The sequence below is a fragment of the Manduca sexta genome, chromosome 7 (assembly GCF_014839805.1).
Source record: "Manduca sexta isolate Smith_Timp_Sample1 chromosome 7, JHU_Msex_v1.0, whole genome shotgun sequence".
NCBI classification, from domain to species: domain Eukaryota; kingdom Metazoa; phylum Arthropoda; class Insecta; order Lepidoptera; family Sphingidae; genus Manduca; species Manduca sexta.
This window is the reverse complement of record NC_051121.1, coordinates 342,970-357,952: the sequence shown is the minus strand read 5'-3', so window position 1 is coordinate 357,952 and position 14,983 is coordinate 342,970.

Here is a 14,983-nt window from a genome sequence, read left to right as displayed (position 1 = left end):
AGGCGTGTTTCATCTCGGGGCTATTAAAAATTTGTCTCACCCGAGACCTCTATGAAAATTGGAGTTCAATTTTTTTCCGACGGTCGTTACCCTGGATACGCAGTACAGAGATGTACGGAATGGAACTATTAAAATATATAACAAATTTATAATGACTTCTTATGTTTACGCGAATGTTAGACATTAAAATTAAACTATTTTTTGGATTTTATCGCGGTTTTGAGATTTTAGTTTTCTCCCGACGTTTCGAAGACTTTGCAGCCTTCGTGGTCCCCCCATGACCGTTAAAACCGTGATAAAATCCGAAAAATAGTTTAATTTTAATAACATATTTATGATATTTAATTCAAACAATTTTGTTCACCACACGATTGATTAATATGTACTTAGTCGGTATCTGAGTTCTGTGGGAGGATTGTTTAAAAATAAAACAAATGTGTAACTTTTTCCCTTTACGTCTTGAATAGCATTTAATAATATTTTTTTCGGATAAGAATTAGTGAAATAAGGAAAATTCTTTTTTCTTCGAATCACATCAGTGACTAATGAACCATGTTCTGTGACGTCAAAATACTTGAGTAACAAATCATTCTTCACTAAGTAAAATAAAAAGTTGCTATACCGTTTTCTTATGTCTGTAAACGAATAGACGACATTGTTATCCCGAAAACCTGTCTGGCCCTTGTGCCCGGAGTGGGTTCAACAAGATTTAAATTGATTTCAGACGTGCCAAATGATTCAAATGTTTTGTCGATAGACTTTTGATTAGCCTTTTGATTAAATTAACTTTTCTTGGAGTTGGATTTCTTTGGTAAGTTTATAGTGATAATTGATAGGTGAACAATCTCTTGTCACCCACAGGTCACCTGCGCAAGTGTTGTCAAACAAAAATAATTGTTTTTTGTAGAAAAAATCTTACAGTTTTATAGTTTAGGTATTGTTGGAATAGTTTTTACTTTGTGCTTACCTTTTATGTGTGATTAGGTGTTGCTCTCGTTTTCGCCCGCCTGAAAAGCCTTTCCCGCTACAAAAGTCCCTACAACTTACTGTAGTGATTTATATTGCCACGTCGCTAGCGCCATCTATATAAAAAAAACCTACATTGTTTCTCATGGGAGCAAATCACTGGGATAAAAAGTAGCCTGTGTGTTAATCCAGGACATGATCTATCTTTGTGCTGAATTTCACCCAAATGCGTTTAGCTGTTTCAGCGTTTACTTCTTACAAACATCAAAACATTTTCACAAACTTTCGCTGATATGATGATTTCTTTCTAACTGAATTTCGGCTACTGCGGCCAATCTCAACGGAGATCAGCCAAGTACGCAGGAGTTATTATAGTGCACAAGTGTATGCGCAATACACAGGTGCACTCTCTAATAACATAAACTGTAGATTTTACCTTTTTTACAGCAAAATCGCATTGTATGATTTGGGAAACTGTTTGAATTTTTGAACACTTTTGAATCGACTTTAATTTTTATGAGTTAATGAGGGTATCTACTATTACCTAACTGTTATTCTATTTAAATTTTCACACCTAAACAATTATACGTAGACTTATTTCTAGTTCGCCGACCCAGAAACCGGGGGTGATCGGATGAGATGCTCGGGCGGGCCCGGAGCGCGGCGGGCGCCATGCAGCCGCCATCTTGGACACGCTGCTGTGAACAGATTAATTGTGCCGTGCTGAAATATACCTGAGCACATCTGAAGGGGTAAACAGTAAACGCGCATTTTATAACTATAAACTTATTTATTTATTAGTCAGCATATCAAAATTGCAAACATAAACATGAATTTTAGTAGTAGCATAAACAATAATAATCATGGATATTTCGGCCTTTAAAATTTAATATGACGAAATTTTAAAGGCAGAAATATCCATGATTATTAATTATTTTTACATTTTTCTTCAACTGCGAGAACTAATCACTAACTAGACGTGAATTTAAATTCTTTACTTGCCAATACTTGTTTAGTTACCCAGATTAAAGGCGAAACAAAATGTATGAAAATGGACCTTGAGGTATCGCCTTAAGAATAAATATCTAGTAAACAATAATTATAGACATGCATGGTGTATAGAAACATTAATTTTATTTATCAGACTACCTGAAGGTAATAAAAATTACCAGTAACAAATAAAATATAACTACCTGGTAGCGATGTAGACGCTATAATGCAATATTAGACAAAAAAATCGTAATAAATTCATGTAAAGTACAAAAGAACAACCGTGATAAAGAATCGTTGCATTTAAAAACTAAAATAATATACGTAAGTAAATGTCAAGATAAAAAAAATAAATATTTATTCTTATTACCCACGTAAAAGTTCGGTTGATGGAATAAAATCGGGGAGTAAACCTATTAAAATGCAAAAAACTTAGAAGTAATCAGCATTTTTTTATATGCAATAGTTCCACAATAATAGCATCTATCAAACCACAGAGGTTTATACTACTAAATTGGTTATTAGAATACTTGTATAAAAAATAAAGCTACATTATTTAAGTATATGTAGTAGGTAGGGACTTTTGCGGGATCCAATTTTATCTTAATTGTAGATATATTAATGTGTAACTATTATTCGAAGGAGATTTGGCAAACCAGCAAATCGCCTTAGAACCAAATTAAAGTCAAATCTTCATTATTTTAAAGAGAGAGTTCAGATATAACTTATATAAATGAGTAACAATAAAAGAAAAAAAAACACAGACATAAATATGGATGAATCTAATCATTCTTTTACGCGAAATAAACACTTATTTAAAACAAAAAATGCGCAGTATACATAAATAACTTTTACATATAACCAGTGTAAAATTTCCCGCTCCAGTATCAATAAAGACATTTCGCCGAAATGAAACGAAACGAATTTGAGATTTACTGCTCCCCGCATTCTGGAAATTGGACGCAAATATTTACTCATTAAAGTATCTCGAAGCGTGGATTTGGAGAGGGCAATTTTACAGATGAGGCCTGCGGACAAGTCTCATAACTTAGAAATTTATTCTTAGACAAATATGGCGAAATAAAATGCTTGATGTCGTGTACAAGCACTTTACGGTAATGTGTTTCAGTTTACGCAAATCTTACTTTAAAATAAAAATTATTTTATTCGAAATTCGAAACGAAACAAAAAATTTACCTTATTTGTCTGTTATTAGTACTCATGGCTCTACGATTCCCAGTCTACGAAATGCAATTTATATTGGTTTATATGCGACATTATTTCGATTTTCAACTTAAGTACCATGACCTTCAGCCTGGCAGAAGCATATAAACTTAAGCTTTGAATAAACCAGTTATTCAGAGAGCAGCGGAAATACGATAGGAAAATCTTTTCATCTAAAAATATTTGCAAAGGTCGAAGGTGAGTACTGTTTGTCGTCGTAAATACTCTGGATTCAGAGATGACGCAAGAGCTTTCAGTTTGTTATTTAATAATTCAGTGTTGGTGTCCGCTATAATACTTTTGGGTGTTGCATTCATCACCGAGGTGTATCTGATCAGATGCAATCGATCTTAGCCTTTGCAATTGCGTCGTTTTTGGACAAGACTTGTAAATACCATCTATTCACGGGTCGTCGAGTATGACGACGTGTATAAACATGGTGGTCGCTATGCAATGCAATTGCCAACACAGTTCTTACGTATTGACATGCTAAGCGACCTTTGAAAATTCGTCACGGAACAGGTGGTAAATAGACTAATTGGTGATATTACATTTAAGCATCAACTTAATTGTAATTTGAATATGTTTGCAATGCGTAAATAGCCGACTCACCAACATGTACTTAGTAAATAGTATCAACTAACTGTTCTAGTTAGCTTCTGGAAAGGGTGCAAGATTTTATTTATTGCTTTGCATGACGAGACGAGCTTGCCGTTCGCCTGATGGTAAGCGATACGACAGCCCATAAACAGTAGAAACATCATCCACAAACTTGAATTACAAAGTACTTATTGTTTGGTATTCCACTGCGCTCGCCATCCTTAGACAATTTGTTAAGTCTTATTATGTCCAGTAGTTAAACTGGCTACAATGTCCTTCAAACCGGAACACAAGAGTGACGACACACTGCTGCTTGGCGGCAGAAATAGACATTGCAGTGGTACCTACCCATACGGACTCTCACAAAATAAGAGACCTACCACCAGTAATAGATATAGATTTTGAATACACGTCGTTCATTCCACCCAGTGTGGTGCATTTTTCTAAATTCAACGTCGGAAATAATTTGTTTGTACGGTTAATTAAGTAAATATTCAGCGATTTTGCAAGGCTTGTTACACGTTTGCGCCTCAGCTGGCACCAAGAGCCGCGAACTTGTGAAATATATTACCTTCTTAATTCTCAAATAACATTTTATAAGCCGCGATACTTGGCTGCACACTTGGACCCTAAATTTTATAACGAGATCGAGTTATTAAATATATGACTTTTTGGATGAATAGGTACACTTAGGTTCTATGTATAATTTTACTTTTATTATTAGGTACTGTACAGACTGTACTGTATTGCGTGTGACAACGCTATAATGTCCAGGGTTATGTCCAGTATATGTCCGGAGTCTGAATTTGTGCTCGATGTGGCGACAGACTGTGACTGAAGTCGGAACAAATGATGAAAAGTGGGTGACGTAGTTGCACCTCTGCCTACCCCATCGGGGATAAATACGTTATTTGTATTATTGTTTTGGAATATTGTAATGTAAATGTTTGTAAATATGTAGAGATTTTTGCATGCTTGTTAGAATTAAACCGCAGAAACCATTAAACGATGGTAATTATGGTTTATTTTGGATAACAATAGTTATAGTAGTTATAGATAGTTTAGGCTTAGCGCCGGCATCTGTACACTATTGGGAGATGCTTATTAGTTACTAGCTTCCGCCCGCAGCTTCGCCCGCGTGGATTTCGGACTTCAAAAATGGAGGAGGTGCTCAATTTGTGGGGATGTTTTTTTAATGTATGGTGGTATGCAGGTGGTCCGATTGTCCGGTCAGGGTCTGATGATGGGATCCTGGTGAAATCGAAGGAACTTTTAACCATTAAGGTTGCACACGCGACGGAAGCTTAAAAAATGGAGTAACTTCTCCCGTTTTCCTAACATTTCCCTTCACTGCTCTGCTCCTATTAATTGTAGCGTGATGAAAAGTATACTATAACCAGCTCAGGAGTATGAAAAATAATAGTACAAAGTTTCGTTAAAATCCGACGAGTACTTTTTGTTTCTATAATGGTTATACAGACAGACAGACAGACAAAAATTTACAAATTGCATTTTTGGCATCAGTATCGATCCCTAATCACCCCCTGATAGTTATTTTAGAAATATATTTCATGTACAGAATTGACCTCTCTACAGATTTATTATAAGCATAGATTAATTATACCGGAATAGTTGCTATGGTATTATACTTATCGGAAAAGGTCTAACACACGGGCTAAGCGCGAACGTCGCCTAGAGCAGCGGTCGGCAACACGCGGCCCGCGAACGTTCTGTTTGTGGCCCGTGATTGTTTTGTTAATAAGGCTTAAACATCAAAATAAATCACCTTGTCGTTCTTGCCTACCAAAAGGTTGCCGGCCGCTGGCCTAGAGTAATGATATTGAGTTATTGAAACTTCTTTCCAGCCGGAATTTGGGCAAATACTTAACTGTAAGTAAAATTACAACCGGTGAATAAGTCTAACGTCAAAGAATTTTTTGTTGGGATCGTTGTCAAATCTTAGAAAAAATTATGCCTAAGACCTCAATGTGATACTTTTTGAGAAAGTCAGTCTCATATACTATACGAAATTAATTATCGGCTTTACCTCAGTTTTCGTAACCAGCTTTGCAAAACAAAGCCCGGCTACCATTCATTACCCTTCAGCAAAGTCGATTTAGGTCAAAGTCAAAGTCAATATTGTCACGTTATGGCAATTCTCAAACCGTTCATTGGAAGTTTGAAGGGTTGGATCCCATTGTGCACGCGACTGTACCACGTGATTACTATGACGTCAAAGGCTTGTCAGGACCGTATGTTGAAATTAAATAAATCTTCATTTATTATTTTTTTCACGTGAACTACTTTTCTGGCTTAGGTCGGAACAGTTATTATCTATCTTCTATCTTCTATCTTCTTCTATACTTATAATAAATCTGTAGAGAGGTCAATTCTGTACATGAAATATATTTCCAAAATAACTATCAGGGGGTGATTAGAGATCGATACTGATGCCAAAAATGCAATTAGTAAAATTTTTGTCTGTCTGTCTGTCTGTCTGGCTGTATAACCGTTATAGAAACAAAAACTACTCGACGGATTTTAACGAAACTTGGTACAATTATTTTTCATACTCATGAGCTGGTTATAGTATACTTTTCATCACGCTACAATTAATAGGAGCAGAGCAGTGAAGGGAAATGTTGGGAAAACGGGAGAAGTTACTCCTTTTATTAAGCTTCCGTCGCGTGTGCAACCGTAATGGTTAAAAGTTCCTTCGATTTCACCAGGATCCCATCATCAGACCCTGACCGGACAATCGGACCACCTGCATACCACCATACATTAAAAAAACATCCCGACAAATTGAGCACCTCCTCCATTTTTGAAGTCCGAAATCCACGCGGGCGAAGCTGCGAGCGGAAACTAGTTTCATAATATACTTATATTTTGTTATTATGTGCATTATTCTTACTCAGTAGGTACTTATTTTAGACTTAGACTGTCTCGGTGGCGTAGTTGTACTACATGCGCGGTACGGCAGTGCTCTGAGGTCCTGGGTTCAAGTCCTGGGTTGGACAAAGTGATATTTAGGTGTTTCTGTTCAGTATCAGCCCGGAGTTTGGAATTTGTGCCTGGTATGGCGATAGGCTCGCCCCCTATCACACCATTTGACGTCTAATTGTAAAAATCGTTATCAACTACAAATTATTGTTGCTTGCGACCTCTTCATAATTCATGAGGTAATACGCAATAAAAACACTAAAAAAGTAAAAACTGCTCCAGGCGTTTCAACCATTGTAAAGAAATGTGAATTGAATTTCTTCCTTTCATTATTTCAATACTCTACTCCGGTAAGAAAGCACATTACACACTATATGACAATGGTAGACATTAAAGTAATCAGTTAAGTACCTACATTTTACTTTCACCGGCCGAAATTGCAATCTAACATCAAAATGAAAGTTACGAACTTTTGTGATTATTATGTTTCTTTTAATCCTTCCATGATAGAATTACTGTACACCGAAACTGATGTTAAGTACAAGATAAAATTAAATTTGTTTTATTATCATATACCTACGTCGACTCGGAGGCGGCCAAAGGTAGACACCGAACAATCACCTTGCGCTTATACGAGAATCACGCAACCGCGTCCTAAAAAGGGACCCTTATAGGATCACCACCTAATAGCAAAAAAATTTACGTAGACCGTGACATAATGATGCTTTTACTGCTCCGTTACAAAAATTCAACGTGTATTTAAATACAGGTTGAATTTATTTTTAATGTAAACTTTGAATAATATAATACATTAGAAACCTAAAACTATGATGAAAAAAAAATCCAACTTAATTTGTAGATGCGTATTACATACGATTAACTGGATATAGAAAGACCAATATTAAAAAGATCACCAGTGACCAATGACCCCAGGTAACGTTTTTAAGTTCCCGCTAAAACTTTTGCAAATCGAACGTATAAAAATAGAGGTGTGTTGACAGATAAAAAAAAATATATAAACGTAAAATCGACTATAAATATCGATGTCTCTTTTGAATAAGGTATATCTGTAAAAAACTTGAACAAACTACCGCGGGGTTGGTGATTCGTAGCGTAATATAGCTAATAGCTACTGGTACAAAAAAATCTCCCCACCACGAGATAGTAGGTATGCTTAAATTAATATAATAATATTAACAGAAACAGGATATTGGGCAGCCAAAATTATTTACGAGCATTTATGTAATATACCACTACTAGTTTATTTTTCATAAGTTCATTCAAGGAGATAAATATTCAACGTCAACATTATCATCGTAATATTCCAATACAGCCATTGTAAGTATAAAATAATATTATTTTTAAAATTGAACGCATCGATAAGACAGGACATACACGTTGCGACGGTAACATTTGAAATTCATCTAGTTCTAGATATTAGTAGATAGTATCCTGGTTGATAAGAAAAACTAAGAGGTGATATCGTAGAGTTGACATTTATTTTCAATAAATTGTATGTACATCTTTCCTAAAACGGGATTGTTTGGTAGGTGTTTAGTTTTTATATTAGCAACCTCATTTTTAATGGCAGCACCACTCGACAGTCAACTGCAATGTTACCAATTTAGTAAATTTGTCATTGAAATTTGTGGTTTAGTCTCCCTTGTAAGCATAGAATATTGTTTTTAGTATTACTGGTGGATTGTGTTAAGGTTTATTTATGGGAGGCCAGAGAAACGCTCATATATGAGTAACCTTTTATTATATCTTAACTACAACACAACGCTTACTTATTGAGTGGCCATTTTAAAACAGGAAACCTATAGAGATGGGCAATGCCAACACTAGTGATGCCCACATTGTCATATATTAGTTTACAATAGTTAAGGGGAAAAGACGTAAAACCACTAAAATATTATATACATTTTGTCACACAATATACTTAGTTAGTGACGAAAATGCCGTAAAAATATACTATGACCTAAAATTACAGTTGGGCGCAAAAAATATGACGCAAAAAAAAAGTTGACTTGAAAATATGGCTTACACTAATTGCGGGTTTGGTACAGTCAGCAACAGAAGTCGTTGAACATAATTTGTTTCCAATATTTCCTAATCATGATCACTTACCATAAGTTGCTGATTAATTTAAAAACAAAACAACTTGTCATAATTGAACTACAAAAGTAGTTGAACGCTGTCAAACCATTAACTGCTAAACATTACTAGCGACAATTTTTATGATCTGTAATAAATACAAATGTGGCTGAAATTAGCAAATTCTTTGTTTTATATGCAAGCTTCTTTTTCTATTCGTTAAATTGAACCCATCAAGCTTCAAGACACAAATATCGCGAAGCGCAGCGCACCGCGGTTTTTACTATCAAAAATTGCCGAATAAATAAAACAGTCCAGGATGTTAATTAAATTGTTATTTTATAACATACTAGCTTTGGCTCGCTACTCTGCCCGCGTGAAAAAGTTTTTCAAAGATAAAAGTCGTGCTTTATATTTACCCTGAATAGAAAGTAGCACATAGGGCTTAAGAGTAATGTAGCTTCCTATTAGTGAAATATTTTCAAAATCGGTGAAGTAGTTCCTGAGTTTAGCGCATTCGAACAAACAAACCCTTTAGGTTTATATAGTAGTATATATTGAAGTTAATAACCAGAATTATAAATTTTTAAGTATGGACAAAACATCATAATATATTAGAAAGTAATATTATAACATTAATAGGAATAGGTTAATTACATTTTCAACATCCTATTTTATAGAGCACTGGCCGGTTTAAAAAACAAATGTGTAAATTCAAAATTATTCTGACAGGAGATTCTCCTCGAAGGTTTCAACGTAAACGTCAATTTATTTTTCATATTTTTAATGGTGTACGAGCTTTTGCCCGCGGCTCCACCCGCGATATAAAGTTTTTCGGGCTATAGTTTTCCCTTATAAAAGTCACGCTATATATTTTCCCGTAAGCCTATGTTCTTCCCAGGGTCTCAAACTGTCCCCATAGCAAATTTCATCTTAATACGTTGGGTAGTTTTTGAATTTAACACGTTCAGGCAGACAGATGCAGCGGGGGACTTTGTTTTACTATATATTTATGTAGAACTTTTTAAGAGGAACAATCCCGTCATACATTATTGTTGCATAACTTTAAACGTTTAAGCAGAGCACGCAACAGAAGCTCTCAAAACTAATAAATTTTGCCCGTTTTTGCAACATGTTTCATTACTGCTCCGCTCCTATTGGTCATAGCGTAATGATATATAGGCTATAGCACTCCACTAACAAAGGGTTATCCAACACAAAAATATTTTTTCAGTCTGAACCGGTAGTTCCTGAGATTAGCGCGGTCAAACAAACAAACAAACTCTTCAGCTTTATATAATAGTATAGAAGTATAGATTCAATAATGAGATTCATCAACTAATGTATTGTCAAGTTATAAAATGTTTAGCGACTTTTGTAACATTGAAATGATAACCTTAATCTGTACTCTTCTTTGGTAAGTGATTTATGGTCCGTTTCAATGTTCAGGTATTTTGTAAATTAGTATTTGTTCATCGACTTTTGTTGCTGACCGTACAACTGACTTCACAACTCTGATCCATTGACACTTATGAAATTTTTCGGCTCTAGAGTCTAGGTTGTCTTTGATTCTGTCGCAGCGCTAGAGATGATCGATATAAGAAAAACATCGATCTTGACATCGATTTTAACATCGGTCCAAAAGCATCGATTGTACGATAAACATTAATTGAAAAATATCGATGCATCCAAAAATATAGATGTTTTCGGTGGTAAATAAAACTTAATCTATTTTTTGCATTCATGTTTTTATTGCTAATAAAAAATAAATAAAAAATTAAAATCTAGACTATAAAAATAAAATAAGAAACAATAATAATTTACCATACCTGTTATTTCGTTTCCGAAGTTTAATTATCAACATAAACAAAATTTAGCAACTTAGACTCGCTTCAACTTTACAAGTTCATTCAGAACACAATACATACGCTACACACTTCTACAAAAATCACGCGAGTGGTGAAGTTGACAGTTTTTTATTATCTTAGGAAATTACGGTTACCGGAATAAGCTGTACAAATAGATATTTATTTGCTGAATCCGGTTATCATTAGTTACGACATCGGTGAAATCTAGTATAAAATAGTAAAAATTGATATATGAGATCATCTAGCCAGTACATGTAAAGCACGTCAAATGGCTCTAAAGAGTATATTTACGTTCCGATATTTTAATCTCTAAACATCGATAATTCGATGTACACGAATTAAAAAAAATCGATGTTGTACAACTGTTCAACATCGATTGTTGTGTAAACATCGATGTTTATTCACCATCGATGAATATTGACCATCCCTACGCAGCGCGCACTGCGCAGTCGTCAGTTAGACAAATTGATATATTGTTTTTATTGTAGATTTAAAGTTAAACTCGTCTAATCTAAAAAAAAAAAGAATATGTGTTAATTATTCGTTTTGTATTATAGAATAATCGTTTTTTGTTGGATTATCGTTTATAATATAGTTCGTTGTTACTTCGCATCCCGTTTGGGCCTGTCTAGTTTCTTTCTTCCATTCTTAAGATAAGGTTTATGGTTTGTGGTTTATTTAATTAAGGGTGAAAAAATACGATTTGTCTCGGCATCTGATAAGATCTGAGCCACAATCTTACAATTTTCATTTGTATCATAGATTGATGAAATCTCTTTTTACGCCAATAAGGTTTTTAGATATCCTACTACATATTTACACTATAATATTTGTTTATTCGCCATTGGTCGTTAATTTTCCCACTAGTTACTTCAATGGACTATGTACTCAATTTGATGGTGTCTTGTTCCTTTCTTGATTCTTCTGATGTGGCTGGTGTAGAAGTCAATCTCTTGGTGAAAACTTTTAAACTCAGGCATAAGAGATAAAATCTGTATTATTGTTTATGAACTCTTGTGAAGAAGCTTCTTCCTAATATGTTCTGATGGAAATAAAAAAAAAACCTTGTCTTAGAGTATTGTAATTGTGGCCTGTATGTGATACTATAAAACATCTAACAATATCCATTACATCAGAAAAATTAAATCATGGTATGATTAATATTAAGAATTATTATAAAAGCATAACTTTATAGATTGTGGCATTGTCGTCTATAACTTTAAAATGGGTATTAGTCATACATAATTTGTGTAACATTAACCTCAATTGGAACACTCTCAGATGACTACAAACATGTAGGTTGTGAGAGGTTATCACTCCCTGTAGGTTGTTTCAGTTTCGGTCACTTCTTTTAGATAAGTGTTATACACACATAACTTTAGAAAAGGTATGAGTGTAGCACCATGCTGTCACCAATTATTTTTGTTTATGGATGGGCTTGAACTATTGTAAATTAGCAGGAAATATTTAGGTTATTCAAGCATCCAATATTCCAGCAATTCTGTTGAAACATGCCCATATTAATTGTTACAAGATATCTGGCTTGTGAAGCACAATTTTACTTGTAACATCAAGAAACAAGTAAATTTATTATTATTTATAATTTATACTATGAGAGATCATTATTTACATTGGCTTTTGGGGACTGTTGACACACCTGTGTCGTCCATTGAAAATCCAATGTGGGGTAAGTTATTGTTCATTGTAAACCTTTTCTAACAGTTGAAAAAGACTCAACATGTCTATTGTAACCCATAGCTCTAACTGCTGATACTGGTTCAGATTTTCTGTAGCTAATAATTGGATGTCTTAACTTTTAAGGAATCTGTTTAACCAATCTTCTTTTGAACCCAAATTTCTTTTGAAAAGTGATGTTTGGATTGCCCCGATATTTAGAAACATAACATTCTAATGTTGTTTATGGAACATTGTGCATATTTGCGCTTTCCTGTAGCCTATTTCTCCTGATACAACACTGTGTACAGCTTGTTTCATACTTGCCATAGACCATGTAGCTGTTCAGTGTTCCTCTTGTTTGTGTGGACCATATTGGCTGAAGCGTCAACAACGGCCAAAGAAAACGAGCCATTTGACAGTGTGCACAGCGATTGTTTCGAGCTGCGTAAGGCTTGCCCCGTTATGCATACACACATTTCAATTCATCATTACAAAACATGGTTTCGATCAGCCAATTAAAAATATTATTACGTATTGTATTGTGACTAAATGATATTGAAAATATTTTCGAATCTTACTTTTGTATTTTAAATACAAATGGTACTTTTAGTTAAATCATTTTGAATTCGATTTGTATTGTAATTCTACATTCTAGAATTATTTACTGAATAATTCAGTATCCTTTCGATGGTCGACCATAATCAATGTACTGACCAAAGGCATTCTTATCACCAAAATTAATTATGCAGCGTTCTGTATTTTCATCTAATATTTTGTTAATATAACTTTTTTTTTCTTTCATAATGTGGCCCTCGAAATTTTTCCAATTTTCTGCAGTAACAGCGGTGAAGGCTTCAGACTGCAGACTTTTAATTTCAGCCATTTTAAAAGTTTTATTTTTACTGGTTATGTATCCCATGACATGAGAGCATATAAATTCTATAGAATTGAGCTCGCAGTGGTAGGGTGCAAGCCTTAACACTGTATAATCATGTTCCTTGGCTCCACCGGTGGTTCCACCACATATTTTGTTTAGCACTTCTTTTCAAGTTTTTTTTCCCTTCAATAATAATTGAGATTTTAAGCCAAAAGCATCAAAGGCAATATTTTTTTCAGTGAGTCTACTCAAACAACGGCTTATAGTAACAGGAACATTTGCCATAAGGCGGTTAAACAAATTAATATCGATATCATATTATCTAGGATGAGTATATGGAAGGTGAGGTATAATCAGGGCCGTCTTTCACCTATTAGAGGCCCTGAGCACATTAGGATAATGGGGCCCCTATGACCACAATTTAGCACTATTTTGTTAGAATAGACAAAGAACGTACATATGCAAAGGTTGAGCTTTATTTTTATTTCTTTACAGTAACACTAGATATTATGATGAATAGATAATAATATAATGTAATCCACACTAAGTAACTAGCATCCACGATTAGTCCTTACACATACATCTATGCTGATTGAAGAGGTATTCTTCTAGATTTTAATTGAGCAAAATCGTTAATCACATCTTCAAAATCTGTGTTTTCGAGCATATCACATTCTATCGACATTAGCTACAAACTGTTCAATCTCTCTTGAAGCATTGTACTTCTTAATTCATTTTTTATTCTTTTTAATTTGGAGAAGGAGCGTTCCCCACTGCAGTTCGTTACCATCATGCTTAAAAAAGATTCTCAGTGCGATTTTTACATTAGGTAAGGTGTCTTCAATTTTGTTATCTTTCAAAAGATGATATATTTCCAGTATACTATTAGAATCTTCATTTTTACTTTGAATTTTCAAATATTCTGTTAAATGCAGACATTCCATTTCTAACTCTTTCTCGTTTACGTCTTCATAATAGAATTCAGCAAATTCTCTGCAACTTTGTCTCAACTCTTCGGAATTAAAAGTTTTCAAGTGAAAAAATAAACCAAAACGTTGACTAATGTTTTTATATGAACTTAATCGCCGTTTTAGATGAACACCCAGGGTATCAATTATTGGGATAAAGGTTTCTACTTTGAATCTTTCTTTTCCATTCAGTTGGACTGATTGCGCAGAGCCATCAAAAAAAGTCTGGCGTGAGCTTCTACGTCTGGTTCTTTGAGATAGGTCCTTATAGTCAGATTCCAGGTTTTTTTCTTTAGCGGACGATTCGAAGTAATCAAATTTATCCCTGAGGCTAATAATATACTCATCAAGTGCAGTAAACAAATTAGTTGCAACGTCCAGCGTTATTGTTTCTCCCTGAAGATAATTGCTTGTTTTGTCTATTCTTTCTAATATAGAGCTCCAAATTTCTGTTAGTATAGTAAATTCTAGTTTTTCCATTTTTCTGGACAGACTAAGGGTTTCTTCTCTAGTTTATTGTGCCTGTTCTGTATCTTTTGCGATGGATATAAAAGCTTCTTTAATTTGTTTATGACCTTCATGCAAGGCGCTCACTGCATCAGCTCGGGCTGACCATCTTGTTTGTGAAAGGCTTTTAACAACTTTTTTTAAACCTAAATGTTCTTTCAATATATTCCAACGGTAGGTAGAGCCCGAAAAAAAGTTATACACTTTCTGAATCATTTCAAAAAACTGTGTAACCTCTGATACACGGGACGGTCGCTTTCTAATTC